The 12140-nt window shown below is 32.7% G+C and overlaps 1 protein-coding gene across 9 annotated transcripts in view; it reads right to left on the reverse strand.

The window, feature by feature from the left end:
- Positions 1-12140, reverse strand: part of Eph (Eph receptor tyrosine kinase) — a 149857-nt gene that overhangs the window by 124280 nt on the left and 13437 nt on the right. The window lies entirely within an intron of this gene.

Consider the following 12140-nt stretch of genomic DNA (forward strand, 5'->3'; position numbering starts at 1 on the left):
TACATTAGAGCCGTTTTTATTTTCGGTTTGTGCTGTAAACGCCTTATGATCCAAAGGTCACGTGACCTCCTTGTTATTTGTAATCATGGTGTCATGTGTGATTTTCAGATCATATCGCGGTTGAATCCGAAATCTTGGACCAAAAGAAAAAACAAAGTTCACAGTGAGTGGTTTGTGATTGGTCAAGAAAAGCAGATCACAATCACAAACCACAAACAATGCTGTGATTTACGCAAATACTGAACATGTGGACTGATTGTAAAACTAATCCGTGTCGATGAAGCAAATAGAAAAAATCCGCGTATCCAGGACAAATCGATCGGACAAATTATGCGGCAATATTTCAAAAAAAAATCGCCATTTTCTTTGCACAAAAACACGTTTAATAGTGGCAATTAACTGTCTATTATGTGCGATCAACGGTGCGCGAAGGGAAAAGACCCGATAAATTGTTATTATTATTTTCTGTTTGAAATTTCATAATGTTGCTAAATTTTTAGTAAATGATACGGGGCAAGTGTTAAATCGATTAATGTTGTATCGAGTAAAAACGCACGTAAATAATGAGTATTCCATTTATGCAATATTGAATAGTCGTCACAATTTACCAGTTTTGGAGAGGAAAATGTTATGGATATTAGTATACGTAAATTGGATAATTTTTTTATTAGTTAATTTTGATTTAAATGATAGCCAATGGAACTGGACTATATTTCTATTAAAAAAATCGTTATTATTACGTAGAAAAATAGCTAGGTTAGGTTTCCCACCTCACTGTCACTCTTCTGTAAGTTAAAAATTTGGAATTCCTAAACAAATTATTAATCAATAAACAAATATACGTATTCTTAACCGTTTTGTGTAGAGACAGTGTAAACCGAGACCGGTGAAATTGACTTATAAATTAATTTTAAATAAGACTTTATCTGGCTGCCACAGTTAGGTGTCTTTTGATTTACGGCATCATATATTATGGACTCCGCCTTGGGAAACACAGATCCGCTCCTAGCGTACCGAACTTTGGGTCGGCTTTAAATAAATAACTCCTTCTGAATACTAAACAACTATCGCAGCAATATAATTATTAAGAATTCTGTTTCCTCTTGCCACAGCGAGAGAGAGAGTAAGAGCTACTCTTAACTGTGTTGGAAGCCATTAAGGTTGGTTTTAACAAAAAAGACCGCTATAATATTTTCCGATAGTCGGTAATGGTAGAATTAACTTATTGCTTGTGTTTGGATATAATAGTAATGTCAGTAATAGCTTTTTACTTAAGTTATACTGAATTGCAGTAATTTAGGTGAATTTAAAAATGTATTAGTCAGTAGGTACTAGTCAAAGTTTGCATTTCTAGGAGGTTTATAATTTTAATGTCCGACAAGGCTATTATTTCATCAATAATGACACCTATTAAGGTCAAAGTCGGACATTAAACATTGAAGACACCACAAGGCATTATAGGAAATAGGCCCAGAGGCCCTCGTGTTGCATTATTGTCCTTATAATGCCCTTGGTATCTTAATTACTTATACGGGTTTATCTTAAAATTACTCTCTTTATATACAGGATGATGCGATAAAATTTAAGAAGCCTTTTCTAGAAATATTGAGAAATTTTAAAACCTCAGTTTCTGTTACATTCTCTATACAGTTTTCCTGAAAATGCCGAGAGAAAATAATTTTGAGCATCTAGTCTAGATTCAAAAACTTTAAACAAACGCTTTTATAATTAAATGTGAATAATTGCACTTGTAGAAGCCTCTGGCAATTTTTGTAGGTTTTTATTAGTGTTTAGAGGCTTTCCAAAATGACTTTAGCGGATGTAGATTATAACATAAACGTTACACTCTAAATTATTACTGTTTAAGTCACTTTTCACCTCTTTGGCAACTTTACAAAATTCTTAAAATGTTAGCGATTTTTAGGAAGCCTCTGTCAATGTTCAAAAATTCTTGGAAGCTTTAGAACACCTGTAGCGGCTTCTGGCAATTTTACAGAATTTTTATAATGTTTAGGACGCTTATAAGGGTTTCTGACAATTTTTAGTAAGTTTGTAGTGATATTTAAAGGTTCGGTCAATGTTAGAAAATACTTGGCAGCTTTAGAACACTTGTAGAGGCTTCTAACAATTTTTAGGAGGTTTTCTGTGGTATTTCGAGGTCTCTTTCAATGTTAAAACAATTTTGGAAGCCTCACAACTCCTATAGAGGCTTCTAGCAGTTTTACATTTTACATTATAGCCAGTTGGATCGCCAACCTCCGTAGGGAGACGGCGTCCTAAGAAGAAGAAGGGGTTTGTGACAATATTTAGCTGGTTTTTCGTGATAATTACAGGTCTCTGACAATTCTAAACAAATTGGAACTTTTAGAACACTTGTAGAGGTTTCTGGCAATTTTTAGTAGGTTTTTCGGGATATTAGAAGTCTCTGTCAATGTTGAAACCATTTTTTAAGTTTCAGATTACCTATAGAGGCTTTTTACAGGATTATTGTCATGATTAAAGGCTTATAGGGACTTCTGACAATATTTATTTGATTGTCTATGATATTCAAAGGTCTCTGTTAAAAAAATAAACACTTATAGAGGCTTCTGGTAATTTTTAGGAGATTTTCAGATAGTATAAACAATTCTCTGTCAATATTATAAAATTCATGAAAGCTTTAGTTGTAGGGGCAGACAGACACTTGTAGAGGTTTTTGGCAGTTTTTAGGTTTTCAGAGATAATCATCAATGTTAAAAAAAGTTTATTTTTCATAGGTTATATCCCGAGACGTTCAAGTTTTATCGGGTAAACTGTGCATAGGTGATTTTTTGCAAAATGATTGAGAATGAAAAAATTTAAAGAATTATTTAGTCGAAACCATTTGCCTAAAAGAAAAATTTTGCAAAAAACCTACCAATGCACATTTTACGTGATAAAACGTGAACGCCGAGGGGTATATGTCAAGATTATTTCCTGAAAACCCACATTTTAGTTTATTAACAAGAAAACACCATAGTTAGAACACAAATACTAAACTAAACCTGATGAAATTAATGATAATATTGAACTCACCCCAGCAGATGACAGATTTTCGTTCAGCCATGTATATTTTTGTTTACATTTCAAATTGACAATCATACGTCAAAATATTTTAATTTATGTAATTATTTAATGAAAAGTACGTTACAGTGATTTATTAATTGTTAATATTGAAGAAGATAACTTAAATTTTATAAGTGTCTAAATCCTGTTTCGTTTAATATCAAATTTTCTTCAAAAAACGTATTCGAAAAAGGTAGGTGGTGTTTAATCACTGTTAAATTTTAGCAGCCAGGGATTTAATCAGTATAAAACGGTTTCCATTGGTGGAACTAGAAAGGTTCTCGGAATTTGATTGGCTGCTAGTACAATGAGGGAAATAATCGGGGGTAATATCCCTAGTGCATTTAATTTTTCCGGAAAAATTCGGAAAAACGAGTTTCTAAGTAATTTGTTTTAACAAGTAGCATGAGGGAGAGGTTTGTTTAGGGGATGGTTTTAAAAATTATCCGAGTCGAAGACGAGGATTTGAAACCACTCTCGCTCATGCTATTTGTTAAAACAAACTACTTAGAAACGAGTATTCCAATTTTTCCACAGGAAAAATTAGTTTCACGAAGGATATTTGGTACGATTATTTCCTGAGTTAAATAAACATTTTATTTTAATGAAAACAATAAGAACAATAATTAATAAGAACAATAACTTTCAAGCTAGAAAGGGTAACACTATTCTTTATGTTGCTGTGAGGAGTGTGAAATTTTTTCGATTTTTTTTTCCGGAAAAACTGCTGACAGCTAAGTTGACCGTTGTTCCACTTAAAATTTACATTTGTTATACTAATTCTTGATAGCGATTGGTCAAAATTGATAGGAAGGAAATAATCAGTGTAAAATTTTAGCAACTAGGGATTTATTCAGTATATAACGGCTCTCATTGGTCGAACTAGAAAGATTCATTGAATTTTATTGGCTGCTAGTACAATGAGGGAAATAATCACAATAAAAACAGGCAAATGATATTTTTTTGGTTGTTTTTCCTCTATGAAGTTAAAAAAATCATGGGAGACTAGTGGTTTATCCTTGCAATTTTTACCTTTTATATCGTCACCTGATGAAAAAGTATCTTGACAAAAACTTTGCAATTTCTTTTTTTTTTCAACTATTAATTTACGATTGGCTGTTGCACAGGAAGTTGATAGAAGCTCTCCAGCAGCATTAAGCAGAATATCGCCTTTGTAAACTTGAAATTCCTCATAATTGCCGTTTCGTGTGCAAGCCCCGGCTGGACATTAAACCTGACAGGGACACGTTGAGTGGGTCACAATAGGACATAAAAATCTCTCGCTGAGCCCAACAATGTACATTGGGTAGCATTAAATGCGACGCCCCGGGATTATAAACAGTCCACGCATAAAATGGTCGTAAATTGTCGAAAAAACGCAATGCAAACGTGAATCATTTTTAGTTTCAAACTGGCTGCGTACATAATGAAGTAAATAGCTACAATTTGCAGTAATAATTGTGCAATAAGTGGCACGAACACGTAAAACGTGTGTATTTTGACTTGATGAAACCGCCAGTTTCTCAATAAGTATAGTGTGTGTTACATACGGCACAATGCACAATTAGCGACTATTTAACAGTCAACAGAGCACATCCATCAAACATGGCTTGTTTAAGAGTATTTAAAACAGTTTAAGCAATTCACACCTTTCGCTTTTTTTTGGTAATATCATCAAGGCTACCAAATTTGCCTGGAAAAAAACACTAAATAGCAATTGAAAATATGTACCTTTCATACAATATAATAGAAAGTTATGTTAGCTGTAATCCAGCGTGTAATTGTTCTGAACAATTACGCGTTATTAAGTAATGCACAAGACCCAACCAGTTACAGTTAAATGAATTAATATTGCTCAGTGGAAACATTAAGAAACTCGCAGTTTTTTTTTTCTTGGAATTGATTTGTTTAATTCACTGCGCGCAAATTTTTGTGGAAAACAGGTCAAGCTAGTCCAAATAATAATTCTTCATAATTAGCCGCCGAGCTCGGGGATAAATGTGGGTGTCGCATGTGCAATTTAATCTGGTCATTAATCTTCTCTTTAATTCCTCATAAAAAGGTTTCACACCGTGCCCCGCTAAACTGTCTTGTATATTTAATAACCACCTACAATGCTAACAAACCATTAGAGAGGTCCCTTGCATAAAAATTGTTTTTTAACCATTCACGCTTCTGCTTAAAGAAAAATCTTCTGCATAACAACACTAGAAACGTAATGTTATTCAAGAATTGCTTAATCGAGCACAAAGGTGCGTTTCGACTCTCTTATACACACGATCGCCATTGTTTTTACTGGCAAATGGAGAAAACACGTTAGGAGATTAATAATGGGCGTTAGAAAATACAACAGGACGACATTAATCCGCCAGAAAATTGCGAAATAATTAAAAAGGCAACCCGATTCCGTACCTGTCAGCTTGTTTAGATTGGAAGAAAGATACAAGCAGATTTGGCTGAGAACCAACAGTCCAGACTATTATATTGCGTGTATTTACCTGTATATTTAGCAACATCAGAGGATTATAATACACGTAGTTAATTCTCAATAAAATATAAATTTCACGTAAATAGTAGTTCTCAAAAATGTAGAAAGTTTTTTTTTTATTTTCGTGGATTCAAATTTGTTTACCTTAAAAAATTAGGGAGAACACCATTCTTGTCCCAAAAATCACAAAAAATGTCTTAAACCTACCAATAATGTTTTAAATTGGTCAGTGAAGGGAAGTATTTTGGTATAATGCTAGAGGTTTCTACATACTGCTAAAAACATTTCAAAAATTGCCAGAGACCGTTACAAGTTGTCCTCTAAATCTTCCAAGAATGTTTTAAAATTGCCAAGGACCTCTATAATCATTTTTAAATTGCCACAGACATTTATATACTACTGAAAACCTCACAAAACTTGCCAAACCTCTTTTTGGGTATTCTACAGTTTTCGACAAACTGCTAAAGTCCAATGAAAAGCTCTTAAAAATTGCCAGAAGGCTGTACAAGTGTCTTAAAAACAAGATTTCTGTAAAATTGCCATATGCCAAATAGTTACAACTAATGTTTTTTTTTAATGCCCTTGGCAACGTTGTAAAGTTGTATTTTTGGTTGAAATTTGAAAAGTATATAATTTAATCAAATTAACATTTCAGATCTGACAAATGAATTAAACTATTTTCATATTTTTTTGTTTCAAGATGAAGAATTGACTTCAAAACTTGATCCACAAGACAATTTTTGTCTTTTGACATTTGAAAGTTAAAAATTGACTTTAAACGTTGACAGATTTACATTTCAGATCTCGAAACTGACTTAATAATTTGACCAAACAGACCATTTTACCATTTTCTTGTTTTAAACTGGAGAAAAACTTGATCAACAAGGCATTTTTCATGTTTTGACATTTGAAAAGTTGACAGTTTAGGCAAATTTCTGGTACAAATCTGGAAATTGGCTGACAAAAATTGGAAGTCACGTGACCTTTGAATCATAACTCGTTTGGATCCGAAATCACAACGGATTTGACATTTAAAAGCTAGAAAATTTACTTAAACAGTTGATTATTTAATTAAATTTATATGCTGAGATCTGAAAATTGACTTAATATTTTGACCAACTAGACAATTTTCCTATTTTTAGTTTACATGATTCAGATTTGAAAACTAGTTCAACAAGGCATTTTTTATGTTTTGATTGAACATTTCAAACTAGAAAGTTGACTTCAAAATTCTTTCAAATCAAGTGTCTTGACATTTTTTGCATTTCAACCACATACTATCCATATAGGTATATTCGTTATACATTGTGTATAACGGCAACTACCATTAAGGCAGTAGCTTTGAACTGTCATTTTAAGTCACGTGTATTATGTGTTGCATAATTTTCAGTCAACTCCCTTGATAGAACTATACAGGGTGTTTAGAGACAGCTAAAGTAGAAGAACAACTTGTGCAACCAATTTCAAGTTTCACTAACGCTGGACACCCTGTAAGGTCCTACCCGAGGGGTAGATCGCCAAAGTATTTTGGTGTACACACTCGAGGTAATTCGAGGTATTATGAGGCACATTACCAGCATTTTGAGGTATTACAAGGCATTACAAGGTATTACGAGGCATTTTGAGGTATTTATAAGGCATTTCATAGAATTTTGAAGCATGTAGAGTCACATTTCAAAATGTTTTGCGATATTTTCATTGGAATTTTGAGCGAAATAAAGCTTAAATAAAGGAAATTTTGCGATATTTTAAGGAATGCATTGTAATAGACCAAGCAGTAGACAATATTATCAATATAACAAAATTGACCGCACATGTAATTGTTATGGCAAAATCTTTTTTACATGCTATTAAGTTGAAACAATATTCATTACAAATTATTATAATAATGTACCAATTTTTCAACATTTAAACTACATTTTTAAGGTCACGTGACTGTTTTTGACAGGTGTCAACTGGACTTTACAGTGTTGCAAGCTCTAAAATTGCATAATCAAAGTCACGTGATGTATCTCTTACAATTTCAGCTTTTACTGTCTAAGATAGTGTAAATTTAATTTACCAAGTTTTTAAAGTTTCAACCACATTTAACGGCAGGGTTGGGTGAAAATTGTTTTTTTCTAAAAAAAACAAAAAACTTGTTTTTTAACCAAAAAAACATGTTTTTTGTTTTAAAACAGTCTTTTCTTGCGTGTGAAATAAAACATTGTTTTAAAATCAAAAAAGTGTTTTAAAACAATATTTATCTTGCTATCTAATACAGTATACAGGCAACCTTGACCATGTTTCAACATCTAAATAAAAATGTTAAATAATGTACGTAAAAGTTTTCATAGTTTTTAGCTTGGGAACGTGGGCACTACCTTACTAGTATAGTATACTACTAGTAATGCTGAAGATTAGCTTTTATGTTTTTTTTTCAGGTCTTGACTTTTAACTTTTATAACTTATTACCCATGTGACATGTTAAGTTCAGATTTTTTTACAGTTTACACTTTACAGGTGTTATACCTCTGTTCCTATGTAGTTAACTATATTTTCAATAAAGTTTTGTAGAGCTGGTAGCTGCCTAGTGCATAAATATTCCTTTTAAAAAAGTAGCATTAAAATGTATGTTTCAAATTGATTTTTTTTTTTAGTTTTGGTTTTTTCATACTGAAAAAAATTTAAAAAAAAACAAGAAAAACTCTAATTTAAAAATTACAATACAGCAAACCACAGGCTCAAAGAATTGAAAACACTAAATAAATTAAATATAGGCACATAATAATCAGCTTTTAATTAGTTGAAAAAAAAACAGTGTTTTAAACATAAGTTTTAAAACACTGATTTAAACACCACCTGTTTTATTTGCAGTGTTTTAAACGTGTTTTAAACAACTGTGTTAAAACAGTTTTTTACAACTGTCAAAATTGTATTTATCAATTTTCCAAAGTTTAAATTGCGTTTTGAAGGTCACGTGACCGTTTTTGACAATGTCAACTGGTCATTACAGTGTTGCAAGCTCAAAAATTTAATTAACCAAGTCACGTGACGTAGTGGTTACAGTTTTACCACTGTTTTCAACTGGTTTTTTTAAATAAGAGGTGTGTTTATTTGACACGTGCTAACCTAGTTACTATGACAGTTAAAAGATTCGTTTAAACGTCAAAATATAACCTGTAATTTTAGACAACCGTACAAAAAATATTTTTGTTTGTTAGAATTTGGAAAAACAGTCACCTGACCTTAGAAAATTAATTTTAAGCTTTCGGCACAAGATCAAATCAAGTGTCAAATATTTGGATATACATTTACGTTGTCACCTAACCTAACCTAAAAACTGTCACGTGACTTTAAAAAAAAATGAATTTTAAACTTTTGGGTCTTCAAAATTTGGAAAATCATCAATCAGAGGTAACCTGAGGAAGTCATTTTTTTTAATCTAATAAGTGAATTATAAGTGATATGTGATTTCAACTTGCCATTATGACATTTTTCTACTTGTGTAGCATTTACATAAATCTCAACACAGTGAGTCTAATCTGTGCTTTTTTGACCAAACTACCCACTGTACTGACATTTACGCAAATACTGCACATATGAATTAACCATGAAGGTTAAGATGAACAATTAATTTTAAAGGGTTATAACACTTGATTGCGTGTATAATGTATAATTCTCCCACTTGATCGAACACGGCAGGTGATGTGAGTTAGCAATTTTACCGTTCATTACTCCACGACGAAATTCCGAAAGTTTGGCTGGGCAAAACTTTGAGGGCCCCGCTTTCGTTCTGGTCGACGTTGCTACGCCATTGTGGTAAATATTCTTCCCAAAACGAAATGCGTATAATTAGTATTCCGATTATTACTATATTTCCCGTCGATGTAAGGCGCCAAGGTTCAAAAGCGGCTTAAGTTCCAATTTATGCAAATGTATTCAAAGTTTTTCTTTTCGCCGAGCCGAAACTGATAATAAATAAGTACAAAAGATTCTAATCTTAAATCTTGATTGTTGTTAAGCTTTTTTTAAGGATGTACTACTTACTTTAAGCCTCTGAGGATGGCGTTAGATTTTTTTTACGAAACTTTACTAATAACCCGCTGTCACGTTCATTAGAAATGCAACCTGTAATTTAGCTCAGGATTGATGAGCAGTTGTGACACGATTGTTAATTTGAAGGGGGTTTGGGAGAGTGCAACAATTAATAGAGGCTCCGATTCAAATTCGGAAATGTATAGTCTGGGATTTTTGTACCCCGGAGAGATTAATATCGGTCCGACGAATTCGCATAAAAAAGGGGCTTAAAATTCTCTCTCGTCAGCAGCGGGGCTAGGAGAAACCGTATAAAAATTTTAATTAATACGATCTGGGTCAAAACACTCCTGTCTCGAATTTGCGGCAAGTCACCGCGAAATTGGGAGAAGCATTTTCAAACGAAGAGAACCTGCTGCCTATGTGTCATAGAAATTTCTCTTTTTTTTTACTATTTGCTCTTGTTTTTCCTACGGAAATGTATGTTTCGTAAACAAGCAACGCTGGTGAAAAGTTCCACTTGTTTTTCTCAGCTGAAAAGAGGAAACGAGAATTTTAATGGCAGACTTTAAACAAAAAAGAAATATTTAATAGAATTTCCATTTCACAAATAAAACTTTTTGTACTGTTTCTATGCTAGTATTTTTTTAAATTACACAGCTTTACTTAGGATATCTATGGTTTAAGAGTTTTGAACTGCCAGAAACACAGTTTGACAGGACAGTCAGGGACAAAATCGCCTGTAAAACCCACTTGGGGTGAGAAAATGACTGTTTTAAGCACATTTCTGGAATCCTCATTAAATTTCCTATCCAGTAACGTGAAAAACACTACAAAATTTGGTACAGGCAGAAAAACGACCTCAAAATTTGAACTGCCAGAAACACAGTTTGAAAGGACAGTCAGAGAGGCCAGTTTTGGCTCATTTTGTAGTTTTTTTTATCCTTTTTCTAATGGCGTTTTAGTGAAATCTATAAGAGTTCAAAAAAAAAAGTTACAATAACTCAAAAATTGGAAAAATACCATTTTTGCAATAAGTGCTATTTTGGCAGTTTTTTATTTTGCTCCAGGAAGGTTCCAATGCACAACAAAGGGCATATTTATACCAAAGGACATTAAAGTAGGTAAAATTAGTACAAAAAAAGCATTTTAAAATTTTTAACTTTTCAAAAAAATTTAAAGAATTGGAGTTACATCGTCGGGCTGGCAACATTTCAAAAATTTGGTACTAAAGTAGGAAAGTAGTCAGTTTGGCAGCATTGCAAAATTTGATGCTAACTAAGTTCGATTATTCCTCTTTTTACCAATTAGACAATAATCTGACAGTTATCACGTGACTGCGCTAATTGTACATACTTGTGAAGTGTCAATTGTCAATCTGTTTGGTCTAGCGAGGAACAACTGAACACAGTTTTAGTTGCTCTCTCCGTCAGCCGATTGTTAGTCACGTGACCAATTATGGAAAATCGTGTATAGATTCCTCGTGACCAACAGCCAGACGATGCTGCTCTACCCCCAGCTCGAGTAAGAACAAAAAAGTGAATTAATTTTTTCACTATTTATTTTATTTCTGTTTTACTACACTTTGTTATATTAAGGAAATGACGCTCGACACTATCACACTCTGTATTTCTTTCAGAAAATGTATTTTTTTACTCAAAACGCATCAGAAATTGCAAATATTTGAATTGGTAGTGTCATCATTGACAAGTAAGGGATGTTCCATCGGTCAAGTAAAGTCTTGCGTTCATAACTGTTTATTTGTTTTTTTTATATTTTTGTTGTACCTAGCAGTATTTTTAGTTATTTTGCAGTGCAACATGTCTTTATTTTTTTTGAAGGTATGAGAACATTGAAACTGCTTAAGAGTATTAAATAATTCAAAAAAATCAAAATTATGATTGCAACACCTTGGACGACTAGTTACACTGATGCTTGTAACTCATATTTTAGAACATTTAGTTAGTAGAAACATAAACTAATTTAATTAATATTTATTTCTTACTAGAACTTGTCCACGAAAAACTAATGCATAACAGAAATATTATCGGAAACACCCTTAAAATTTAGCAACACAATTCCTGACGCACAACGATGAAGGATGACGATGAGTTGTTTGTTTCCCTTCGTACGCAAACACAATCGCCCTTATTGATAAACTTGCGACCTAAATAGCTACCTTAAGGACAGCCACCTTAAATACCGGGGAGCCATTCATCAAAAAGGGAAATCAATTAAGGTTAGGGCGCGGGGAGGGTTGAAATCCCAAGTAATGGGTCACCAATACTCATTTTGCTGACAACATTATTGTTATTCATACTTATTTAGGTGAGCAATAAGTTTCTCTAGAAACTGACTAACAAGTAGAAGATAATGGTTATCAGTCAATATTGCAATAAAAAATGATTTATTGCAAAACAATATTGGTTTGATTTGAGAGTAAGAATGTTGAAATAAAAATAAAAAAACGACGCCGGACATAGAAATTAAAATGAAAATTCCAGTAATGGAAAAAAAGCAGCACGAAAACAATAACCTATAAATTTCCGTC

The sequence above is a fragment of the Ips typographus genome, linkage group LG3 (genome assembly GCF_016097725.1).
Source record: "Ips typographus isolate SLU linkage group LG3, UJ_Ityp_2.0, whole genome shotgun sequence".
In the NCBI taxonomy this organism is placed as follows: domain Eukaryota; kingdom Metazoa; phylum Arthropoda; class Insecta; order Coleoptera; family Curculionidae; genus Ips; species Ips typographus.